The following is a 12,692-nucleotide window of genomic DNA, read 5'->3' on the forward strand; positions in this document are numbered from 1 at the left end:
CTACATTTTAGCATTTTTTTAAAATATAGAAATAATATATTTAAAAGAATATACTTAAGTGTGAACTGAATGTAACGTTTCGAACACTTGTATGTTGGTGCTTTTCTGACCCACTTAAGTAAGGCCCAAAGTACACATCTTTATAAGTCATTTTATAATTCTATTGTCTTTTAAATATGGTTAAAGTGTACTGCTGAAGTACTGTGGTACTTCAATGAGGAAGCTGCAATTTAGTGCATTTAAAATGCATTAAATTTCCATGTAATATTGAATAACACGCTACATTTAATATAATCAAGCACTTACATGTGCGTTAGCGTGTTAGTCATCACATCGAAATAAGTGTATGTCTTTAAAGCACGACAAACGATTATTAAAACATAATGATTTAAAATGGACTTCAAAGTAAAATTTTGCCAACACTTTATTTTAGTGTCATTGTTACACATTACGTATAAGGTATATAAGGTATGCATAATTACATGCAACCAACATTAAACCAAACCCTAATCTAACCCATAATAAGGTAATTTTGTTAATTATTACTCACTTAAATGTAAAATTACACTGTAACACGAACACTTTAAAATATAGTGTAACCAAAATGTTTAATTTTACATTATTACAAAATTCACTTTAAGTGTTTTACAAAAGATAGTCATAAAAGTGTAGGCCTACCCTCTTTAATTAGACTTAAGTGGCCTTATATTTAATTCATATTATAGGTCTATTATATGCAAGTGCAGTTTTTTAAACAAATATGCATTTAATAGTTACTTTTCCACAATGGTATGACTTTAAGAGAATGATTTTAGCTACATCTCTTCTTTTAGGTGTTACTGTTCGACTGAATGTTTCGATCCATGTCCAACAGTTTCGTAAAAGGGAATCTGGAGGGAAAAAAATACCTTTCATTTGGAGGATTTCATCCCAATCCTTATCTTCTGTAGTTCTCATTCGTGTTCCAGTCTCTGCTCACTAGTTGATGACAGCGGCTGTTTTAACACACTTTAAAAACGACAGTATATCTGCCTTACCTTTAAAATGGTTCAATGTTTCAAGCAAAGCATAAAAAAAAGTATGTTATTTGGGCAGATAGTCAGGTTCAGACAAGCGTCACATACAAACAGACTGCTGTGGATCATGTTTTGGCGCGTTGTTTCCCTCAGAATCCCGACTGAACATGTGACTTTGATTCCACCTAGTGGCGGGAAACTGTATCTTTCCCCTCCTAGACATTCAAGTTGCATAATGTCAAACGAATTTTTTTAAAACTCCTTACTAAAACATGAAGTCAGCAATATATTTTCATGTATACAACCCCTTTTATAGTCTTTGAGGAAAAAATATTGAATTTTAGCCTAATGAAAGACAACCAAATTAAATAATTGTTTACATAATTAAATAACTGACTTTTACATTGTGATTGAAGCAAACTGATAAAATAATTAATTTAAATAATCATTAAGTTGAAAGCATATCTTTATCCAAATATTATCAACATTTGGCTAATGCAAATGTAATATATATTGTGGTGTATATGCTACCTACAAGTATATAATTTTAACTTTGAGGGCTTACATTTATTTTTAGCACTACTTTGCATCCCTCAAATATTGAATTTTGAGTATTAAAGCTATCAAATGGGATATTGTCAAGATTATTTAACAATAAATGCTAATAAAAAAAACACACCAAATGTTAAAGGGTTAGTTCACCCAAAAATGAAAAGTCTGTCATTAATTACTCACCCTCATGTCGTTGGACACCTGTAAGACCTCCGTTCATATTCGGAACACAAATGAAGATATTTTAGTTGAAAGCTGATGGCTGAGAAAGGCTTCAGACAGGCCTCCATTGGCATTCAGTACATTGACACTTCCAATATCCATGAAAGGCACTTAAAACGTCGTTACAAAGTTTATCTCACCACAGTGGCTCTACAATAATTTTACGATGCGACGACAATAGTTTTTGTGCGCAAAAAAAATATCAAAATAACACCTTTATCCAACTTGTTCTCGACTTCCGTGTGTGCCTCCACGACGCATGCGCGAGAATATGACGTAGCGCCGGCTTTCGGGAATCCATGAAATACACACTTAAGCCCCATTTTAGGCACTACGCCGAGACCTAAAGCACGATCAATGTAGAATCCAACAGCTTAGACACGCGTGTCTTCCTCTGCTCGTAAACAAATCGCTTCTGGGTCATGTGTCCGAACGCCGGATCTGCGTCATATTCTCGCGCATGCGTCGTGGAGGCATTCACGGTAGTCGAGAACAAGTTGGATAAAGGTGTTATTTTGATTTTTTTTTTGCGCACAAAAACTATTGGCGTCAAATCGTAAAATTATTGTAGAGCCACTGTGGTGAGATAGACTATGTAACGACGTTTTAAGTGCCTTTCATGGATATTGGAAGTGTCAATGTACTGAATGCCAATGGAGGCCTGTCTGAAGCCTTTCTCAGCCATCAGCTTTCAACTAAAATATCTTCATTTGTGTTCCGAAGATGAACGGAGGTCTTATGGGTGTCCAACGACATGAGGGTGAGTAATTAATGACAGAATTTTCATTTTTGGGTGAACTAACCCTTTAAGATAAACACCAAATTACATGGTTGTGCAATGGTATTATTTGAAGCACCTTGGAGTACCATGGAAATATCTTGGTAGGCTATAAATCAAAGTATCATGGTATTACCATCTGATTCTTGGGCTATGTTTTCTACTCTTGCAATTTGCTTTCATTTATACTTGGAAATAATCTCCTAAATGGAATGGATGGTTACGCTATGTATATTTGCAGGTCATTTTGTATGTACAAATAAATTTTTATTTCTCGTCTAGGAGTTGGAACACTATCGCGCAGCTATGCATAAGATGGCGGATGACATCATCAAACTGCGCTCTCAGGTGGGCAAGCTGGAGTCTGAGAATGGTCAGCTGAGGCATGACCTTTCCCTGCATCAGGACCTGGGCCACACCCTGCTGGACGACACCGACGTAGACATCATGACCAAGACCGAGATTGCTGACCGGATCGGTATAATTCCTCTCACTATACTCACATTTTTAAAGCATAACCTTATAGGTAATTATCAGTTAGTGCTGTATTTTTTCAGCCCTTTCAGAACTATTGCTGGGAATCAGTCAAAAAGTTTCTTTGGATAAAATCATCCCAGTTTTCTATCATCCTGGCATTATTTATTACATTTTTACATTTAAAAATTTGACATTTAAAAATGTACTGCCACAATGCCAGCAAGTCTCTGACTGGCACAAACTAAAAAACAAACTAGCTTGCTTTGCAAACACTGCTAAGGTGCTCATTCATGTCCGTAGTACAAACTAGCAAACACTGTGATTAGTGTAGTATTAGCAATACTTGGCTAACTTAGCAAACACAAGGCTAACACCATTGGCAAATGATTTGAGGTATCTTGATCATGTCTTTAGCACAGACTTAGGCCTACTGTGCTCTGAAGAAGAATATGTAATGGTAAATACCAGCAATAGTTAGCTTGCTTTGCTTAGCAAACTTAGCTAAGGTGTTGAATGATTTTTAGCGTTTAAGTTGAGGTGTCACTTAGGTTTGTAGCATAAACTAGCAAATTAATTGTATAATCAGCTTACTTATCAAACACCACTGTTCTGAGTGTTTTTTAGGTGTCATTCCTGCCCGTAGCACAAATTAACATATTATTCTCTGATTAATACCCATGGTAATTAGCAATAGTTAGCTTAATTAGCAAACAACACTAAGCTGATCTGAGTGGTTTCTATCAGCAAGTGATTTATGCATTATTCATGTCTGTTGCATGAACTTATGAAATTATGCTCTGATTAATTCTTAATATTAGTAATAGTTTGCATGCTTAGCAAACAACACTAAGCTAAGGTGTTCCGAATGGTTTTTAGGACAAATTATAAAAATTTATTTGCTAATTCAAAACAAACATTATGTTAGCCTTAGCAAATTTAGCTATATTTAGCTTGCAATAGTACAAATTTAGGTTATATTAACGCTGTTCCTAAAATGTCCATGTTTGTAGTGATTCGAATGTTATTTAAAGGTTATCAGACCATTTTTTAAAACATTATACTAACTGTATTTTTACCCAAATATAATGTTACTTAAACATTTATTTGTAATATTCTAAGAATGTTAAAATGTCCAGAATGTTTTCAGAATGTTTTCTTTCAACAGTACGAGAACGTATATTAACTATTAATAACATTATGAGAACATCCCATAAACATTGTTTTAAGAACATTTTGTCCTAACATTTACATTACTTTTAAAGAACATTAGTGGAAGTTATGAGAATGTTTCATGTTAGCTAGGTAGCTAACACAGCTAATTAACATGGAGAGATTATGTACATAATAGGCTACATGCAGAAGGAATTAAACAACATCAGACAAAAGTTTTGGGAAGTGACTATTGAAGTATCACATTTCTGATATTAAAAGTTGAACTGATTTGCACAGGTGGCATGTCCTCACTGAGCTGTGCTGAGGATTGATAAGACTTTTCATTTAGCTATGGGAATCTGATAAGCACTTACAGCCTTATCTGCTGAAGGACAGTTTGCGTCCCTCACACACTCATATGCACACAAACACAAGGCTCCGCTTAAAGGACACGTCAAAGACCTTTGAGGCCTTCAAAGCAAATGCAGGCTTTAATTTCCTCTCTGGCGAATGCGCTGCTTGGCTTTCAGGGGTTTAGATAATGTTTGGAATGTTTTCTCCAAAAATATCTCCAGTGTCATGGTCACACCATTTGTTGATGTTTTTGCAGTCCTCAGAAAGCATTTACAACAGATTTTTGACTTAACTATAAATATATCATATTAAATTATATCTATATACTCAATTTAATTGAAACGGAAATATAAATGTCCCCATCTAACAGGTTCTCTCAAAGTTATGAACAAACATTCTTGAATGATCTTTCAAAGTTCTCTGGTCTTTAAATAGCTCTTTTATCAGATGTTAGCGCAAAAACGTGATTTTCATAGAATGTTTTTTTTCTAAAACATTTTAGTTTGAATTTCATCTACCATTTTTTTAAAAGTAGCATTCCCATAATGTTCACCTAATGATAAAATGGAATTTTCTCTAAACGTTCACATAACCAAGAGAAACATTCTTAAAACTGGATGTTTTGAACATCCAGTGAACATTCATAAATAACATTTTCATAACTTAAAGGTGCACCGTGTAAGTTCTAGCGGCATCTAGCAGTGAGGTTACGAATTGCAACTGCCCACCGCTCACCCCTCCCTTTCGAAGCACATAGAGAAGCTACGGTGGCCGACACAGGACAAAGATGTCGTCTGAGACAGTAGAGAAGTTTGTCCGTTCAGGGCTACTGTAGAAACATGGTGGCGCAAAATGGCGACTTCAATGTAAGGGGACCCGCGGTGTATGTAGATAGAAATGATTCATTCTAAGTTAATAAAAACATAACGGTACATCATAGTGATGTATATTACATTGCATTTCTGTCAATAGATCCTCATAAATACTACACACTGCACCGTTAATGCCAACGTTAGCTAAATGTTTTAAGAACATATTTTGGCAGCTCGTTTGTCTTCATCCTTCCCTCGGGTCATTTCGACCCGAAACTCATTTTTACATAAAAAAAAAAAATTGAGTGCTCTTTTGTCACACTTAAACCACGAAGGCACAGAAAAAAAAGACTGAATTTGAGGACTTAAAAAAAAGTAACAAATCCTTTCCATTGCAGGTCAATTATACCCCCTAAGGAATGAATGGAATGCGAGGAATGCTTCAGTACACATAGAAAACGTAACAAAAATTTGAACTAAAAATGCTACATTTTACCAAAAATGATTTTATAATTTCTACATGTGTACTTGAATGCATTCTGAAGAGATAAACTGGAGAACTGACTTTAGGACCCAGCGGAACAGCTCATTTGCTCCATATAGTGCTATAAGGTCATCTAGTGGCAAGAGTCTTGAAATATCATGTTATAGAATTTTTTTCCCACAAGAAAAATTGACCCAAATGTGAGATATTTTGATCTGATTTGAGCTGGATTATTCATGTATTGGAGTGCTATTTTGAATTTAAGTTGAAAGAATGTTAAGAATGTACTTAAATTATATTATGTATTGATACAATCTACTAATTTAAAGGTAAATAAAAAAATAATTCAAAAAAATTCAATTAAAAATAGAAGAAAATATTATAAAAATGAAATATGTTTGCTGGTTCATTAAGCACTCATTGATCTTCTATGACACTTTCTGCAGCCTCTCTGAAGTTCAAGCTCTCCAGTGAAAGCAGCAAAGCCGCTGCCCTGAAGGACAGAATCCAACAGCTTCAAAACGAGCTCATCAGGGTGGGTTAATCAAGGCCAGATCATTTAAAGTTTTTAATAAAAGCTGCAGCAGTGCTCAGAGACCGCGCGTTTCCTTTCTGAAGCTCAAGGGGTCCATTGACTGGCATACATTTGTAATGTTTGCTGGCAGTAAGGAGATGCAGTATCAAATGCATTAATGGTTTCCTCCCAAGATCATTGATTGGATCAGGTCGTTGAATTTGTCTCCAGACTGCATGGCATATTGCTTGTTGTATTTGATACAAAGCTAAAATAAATACACCAGGCTGGCTGGCATCTTAATAGGCCCCTGGCAATTGAGTTAACCCCTTGCATTGGGCCTGTGTGCAGAGTTTTAGCTCTTCATTTTGCTTATTGCAGAAGAATGACATTGAGAAAGAGTTTGTCCAGCTGCAAAGAGCACATCAACAGCAGCAGGCTGTGCTAAACAGATACCAGGCCCGTAGCAGTAAAATAACTGCACTGGAGGATACAGTTCGCCAACAGGAAAAGGTATTTAGCTTTTCTGTACAGCAATATGCTGTTTGCTCTGTTTTTGAAGTCCATAAAAAGTGCTTCTGTCCGTCAAATAACGTGCTCCACGGGGTGTTAATAAAGGCCTTCTGAAGCGAATCGACGCGTTTGTGTAAGAAAAATATCCATATTAAAAAATGTATCAAGTAAACTTTCGACAGACCGCCTTCTGTGGAAAAGTGTTGAATGTTGAAAGTGAAACTCAAGATGCGTACATGACATTATGACGAGCCTACCTGGTCGCGTTAGTCTTTCGATCGGCAGAGGAACTTTCAACAATTTTTCCATAAATTGAACAGGGAAGGCGGTCGGCCGAAAGTTTACTTGATAAAGTTTTAAATATTGATATTTTAAAACAAACACGTCGATTCGCTTCAGAAGGCCTTTATTAACACCCCAGAGCCGCGTGGAGCAGTTATTTGACGGACAGATGCAATTTATGTGGACTTCAAAAACAGATTCTAATGCTTGGATTAGCCTGGACTTTTGTAATATAACTCAGATTTCATTTGTCTGCAAGAACAATGTCATATACACCTAGGATGACTTGAGGGTGAGTAAATCATGGGGCTAATTTTCATTTTTGGGTGAACTATCCCTTTAAATAACACAAATATACTTTATGTATTTAATCTCACTTTATTAACCAATGTCTTTGCTGCTGACGTTCGATGGTCCAGTTCAATCATACTAATAAGCAAAAATTACTTTAGTTAAACATCACATTTGTGTTTCTTTTTTAATTACTGAAGTTCTTCTGCAGTCCAGAATAGCAGTATACTGGGTAAACCCAGCCTGATCTGCCGGCGATTTGATTTCACCCGGCAACTCAGTCTGGAAACCAGTACATTCACTTCTACTGCTTCTGTTACACTTTTGCGGGAACCAATCACAGACTGGCTTATCCACCTGGCGCGCTATTGGAGGGATTATCAGAAGCGATAGAGAAGCAATGGATCGTTGCCCTTTGATCACGCCTCTTGTGGTCTGATTGATTGAAGGACTATCCAATTGCGTACAGAATCATTTAATTTATGCGCATTTATGCTCGCATGTGCAGTAGAAAATACAGAGCAGACTCCCCAGACCAATGTTCAATCTTAAATTGAGCTTGGTCTGGTGATAGCCAGACAAGAATAGCAGCACAGCTGAAAGATTTGTTTGAGCAGCGCCCTCTAGTGTACAGGCGTGGTAACACAAAAGTAATGTACCCCCCACACCTCCCCCATAAAAAGTAACTAAGTAATGCAATTAGTTACTTTTTTAGGGAGTAACGTATTGCTTTTTAAAGTAACTTTCCCCAACACTGATTATAGTATTTATTAATATCTATTAATGACAACTTAAGTTTGTTATTCATCTAACATTTACACTCATCGGCCACTTTATTAGGTACACCTTGCTAGTAGCAGGACCCTTTTGACTTCAGAACTGCCTTAATTCTTCATGACACAGATTGAAAAAGGTGCTGGAAAAAAGATTTTGGTCCACATTGACAATAGCATCCCAGCAGTTGCTGCAGATTTGTCGGCTGCTCATCCATGATGTGAATCTCCCTTTCCACCACATCCCAAAGTGGCTCTTTTATTTCAGCTTTATTTCATTTACTGAAAATGATTTTTAATAGTTTTAGTCAACAAGAACAACACTGCATTCCAAAACCTCTGAGACTTGAAAAAAACATTAAAGTAGATATTTTGAAGAATGTCTCAGCTTCTTTTCTCCATACAATGAAAGCCAATGGGGTCCAAAATGTTCAAGCTCCTAAAAGGACATAAAGGTAGTGCAAAATGAATCCATGAGACTCAAGTGGTTTTATCCAAGTCCTCCGTCTGAGGACATATGATAGCTTTTGGGAAAAAAATAAATAATAATAATTACTTCCGCTTAGCTGTTTTAGGTGTGTTCATGAAAAAATCTCTCCATGCTCTTGGTTATGGTTGGTTGAACGTTGGCATATCTAGCAAGTATCTAACGTATAATGTGTTGTATTTGTTCTAATTCAATGAGCAGGTCATTGAGAAGATGGAGAAAATACTGGATGCAAAACTGAAGGAAATAAATAAAGAAAATTCAGTGAAGAAGAGAACAGCTGTGAAACATAAAGGTGTGCCAAAAACCATATTGAACCAATTTCAGTAATAATTTATTAGTCAGAGCCATGGCTTAACAGTTGTGGTGCTCATGCTGGAAATATGGGTTCAAATCTGGCCTGCATCATGCCCTAAAAACAGTCTCTCTCCATATTTTCCAGTACTCTTACTACTCATCAATAAAAAGTGTTGAAAGCTTTCCAGAAATTGCGACTGATAAGTAATCGTGCTGTTGTATATAGATGAAGAGGAGCTCAAGAGAAGAGAGATCGAGTCTGTGCTGGCGGCAGAAAACTCTCGACTCCGAGCGGAGCTGGACAGGCAACGTAATTTACCCCCACCTGTCATCATTCAACAGCCTGTGCAGGTAAACCCGAGACCACCGGTAGTTTCCGCTCAAACAGCCATGCTGCATGAATACTTTATTGTGCACATTTTATTAATGGTTTCGATCTCAGTCCCATCAGCCTTTCTCAGACAGCGAGAAGCTGGACTTATTGACGCAGCTGGCGAGAGCTGAGGGTCGAATCCAGACACTGGAACAACAGGTTTGATCCTTTATTGATTTGAGAAGACGTTGCACTTTCACACCGTGTAAATTATGGGTTGGGGTGCAGTGGTTGGTGCGAGGGCTCGTGACACATTGAGCTGTGGTGCTTATGTGGGGTGATCGAGGTTCGATTCTGGCATGTGACTTCCCATTTGTTCTTTCTTTCCCATATAATTTCCTGTATCACTTTATCTTTTTACCGAAGAAGCAAGTCCTAAATAAATGACATTTACCTGTTCCTGTTTAGCTCCACAGAAATATGTTTTTGTTTACACAAACACTGGAACAAGACACTCCAGCCAACTCAAGAAATTGTAATAAATAATGTTTTTTGAACACGGCAGTGTTTGTGTCTTTGTGATATTGGTCATCAGCTGAAAGAGAACTCCAGACAATGGGGGAAAGAGAAGCAAGAGATGTTGACTAGACTCAGTGAATATCAACATGGATTCACTCGAACATCAACCATGATTCTTTTTGATCTGCCCGTGGTGAGTAAATAACTACTGTTTATTTAAACTTGTTTGACCTAGGAAATGTATGTACTACACTAAACAAAATTATAAACGCAACACTTTTGTTTTTGCCCCCATTTTTCATGAGCTGAACTCAAAGATCCAAGACTTTTTCTATGTACACAAAAGGCCTATTTCTCTCAAATATTGTTCACAAATCTGTATAAATCTGTGTTAGTGAGCACTTCTCCTTTGCCGATCTACCTCACAGGTGTGGCATGTCAAGAGTGTGCAATTGTTATTCTGACTGCACTGCAGGAATGTCCACCAGAGCTGTTGCCCGTAAATTGAATGCAACATATGTGGCATTGTGCTGTGTGATAAAACTGCACATTTTAGAGTGGCCTTGTATTGTGGCCAGTCTAAAGGCCTGTTCACACTGGGACGATTTTCGCGTCCATTTATCGCCGACGTTTAACGCCTCGTGACTAAACAAAGGGCGCCAATGTGAGTGTGCACACCGACGCGAAAAACGGCAGGCGTAAAAGCGTCATTAAAAAAAAAAAACGCCTCGGTTCGTTTTTTTATTTTGACGCAGTGCGTTAAAAACTGGCCGTCCAATGAGATCATCGCTTTTGTTCACGTGCCTGGAGCTGCTGAAGTGACAGTAAAACACGACTTGGTGGCGCTCAAGCACAAAACGGTCTTGCCGAGCACACATTGATACGACGAAGAAGTAGTAAGTAGACAAAGAAGAAGATGAGCTGCTAATGCTGCTTGCCAGTTAGTAAAAAGTGTGTGTGAATGGTTTTGGCCATAGACATAAAATATCTGTGGTTTTGGCAAGCACGTAAATACTGTCTCTCTTCTTCTTCTGTGTGACAAGCGAGTATCAGAAGCGTAAAGTGCCGCAGCACCACCTTGTGTACCGGGAGCGCATCTACTGAATGTGCACGTTCACTCGCCGCATCGCCAGTGGAAATTGCTTGGGTGTGAACACTCAAGACGCGCTGAAAAACATCACGAAAAACGCTGGCGATAAGCGCGCGCGATATTCGTCCCGGTGTGTACAGGCCTTAAGGCACACCTGTGCAATAATCATGCTGTCTAAGGTGGATGGATTATCTCGGCAAAGGAGAAGTGCTCACTAACACAGATTTAGTCCGATTTGTGAACAATATTTGAGAGAAATAGGCCCTTTCTGTACATAGAAAAAGTCTTAGATCTTTGAGTTCAGCTCATGAAAAATGGGGGCAAAAACAAAAGTGTTGCGTTTATAATTTTGTTTAGTGTATATCAATGGTATTGTCTATTGAGTTGTCCTTTTTTATTTCCTAACAGAAAAGTGTGACTGATCCTGTATTTGGACATTCCCGACACAGGCAACTGGAACCTCTGAAGTGATCACGTCTAATCAGTGTTAGTGTTAGTAAAAAACATCATAACATTTATATATGCCATTTTTCTTTTATTTATATTAATTCAAAACCCATGATATTTAGTCCCAGTCAAATGTTTGGACACACATACTGCGCAAATTTTTTTTTTTTTTACTATTATTCTTAAAATCAGGGAAATATTGATAATAAAAAAAATATTGATAATCAAACCTTTTAATCAAATGAGGAGTTATCAAGAAAAATGTGTTAACCCTCTGGTCCTCTTCGTTTAGGGGTCACACTTGTCTCCTTTGCGGTCAAAAGTGCCTTAAAATGTCTTTTTTTTTTCTTCAGGAAAACCAATGTAATATATTTTTGTTCAATAATATTTTTTGATTATTATTTAGAATTTTGAAGGGATTCTATGTTACTATGCAATAATTATACAATTTTAATGAGCAATTTTTTCCATTAGAATTAATATTTAATTTTTTAATTTAAATTTTCCCCCCAAAAACTGCAACATTTCACATTACAATAGAGTGCAGGCCTTTAAAATCAATTTTTTGAAGTGAGAATAGCGCCTTCTGGAGCTGTTAAAACAATAAAAACATGTAATGTCGAGTATCTTTTTTTTCAATAAATGCAGTATTGCCTGTTAATTTCTGTATCTCTCTCTGTCTCTCTCTCTGTCTCTCTCTCTCTGTGTGTGTGTGTGTGCATTTGAGCGAGAGAGTCACTTTTTTTTTTTTTTCATTTATTGATTTTATTTAGTATATTCTCAAAATTTGCTGTTGCAGTCTTACCTGTTCATTTCTATGTGTGTGTGTGTGTGTGTGGGGGGGGGGTGTCTAATTTGCACTCTTGACATTTTAGAGTGTCACCCCTTCATTGCTGTGCACTTTTTTTCTGCACAGTGGCTGATTTGTAGTTTGTACCACCAAAAGTTTCTCTGAGTTTTCGTATTTTTGCGTATTTCCCATTCATTTCCTATGTCGGTCATTTTTGACCGCGAAGGAGACAAGTGTGACTATTTTTTTTACGACCCTTTAACATATCAGAATCATCTCCTTGATTTTTTTGTGTGTTCACATAGCTAATGCAACAAAAGTCACCAAGTGTCATCCCATTCCGATTAGGCAAAAAAAAATTACATTTCAAAACGTAAAAGTTTTCGGTCATTTTTGACCGAAGAGGACCAGAGGGTTAAAAATTCAAATGAAATGAAGACTCTTATTTTAAATCAGTGATATTTTTTATTAGTATTTTGAAATAGATTTTATGTGTATTTTTTCTGTTTTCGTTGTCATTTCAGGTAAA

The sequence above is a fragment of the Gobio gobio genome, assembly GCF_949357685.1.
Source record: "Gobio gobio genome assembly, chromosome: 25".
NCBI classification, from domain to species: Eukaryota; Metazoa; Chordata; class Actinopteri; order Cypriniformes; family Gobionidae; genus Gobio; species Gobio gobio.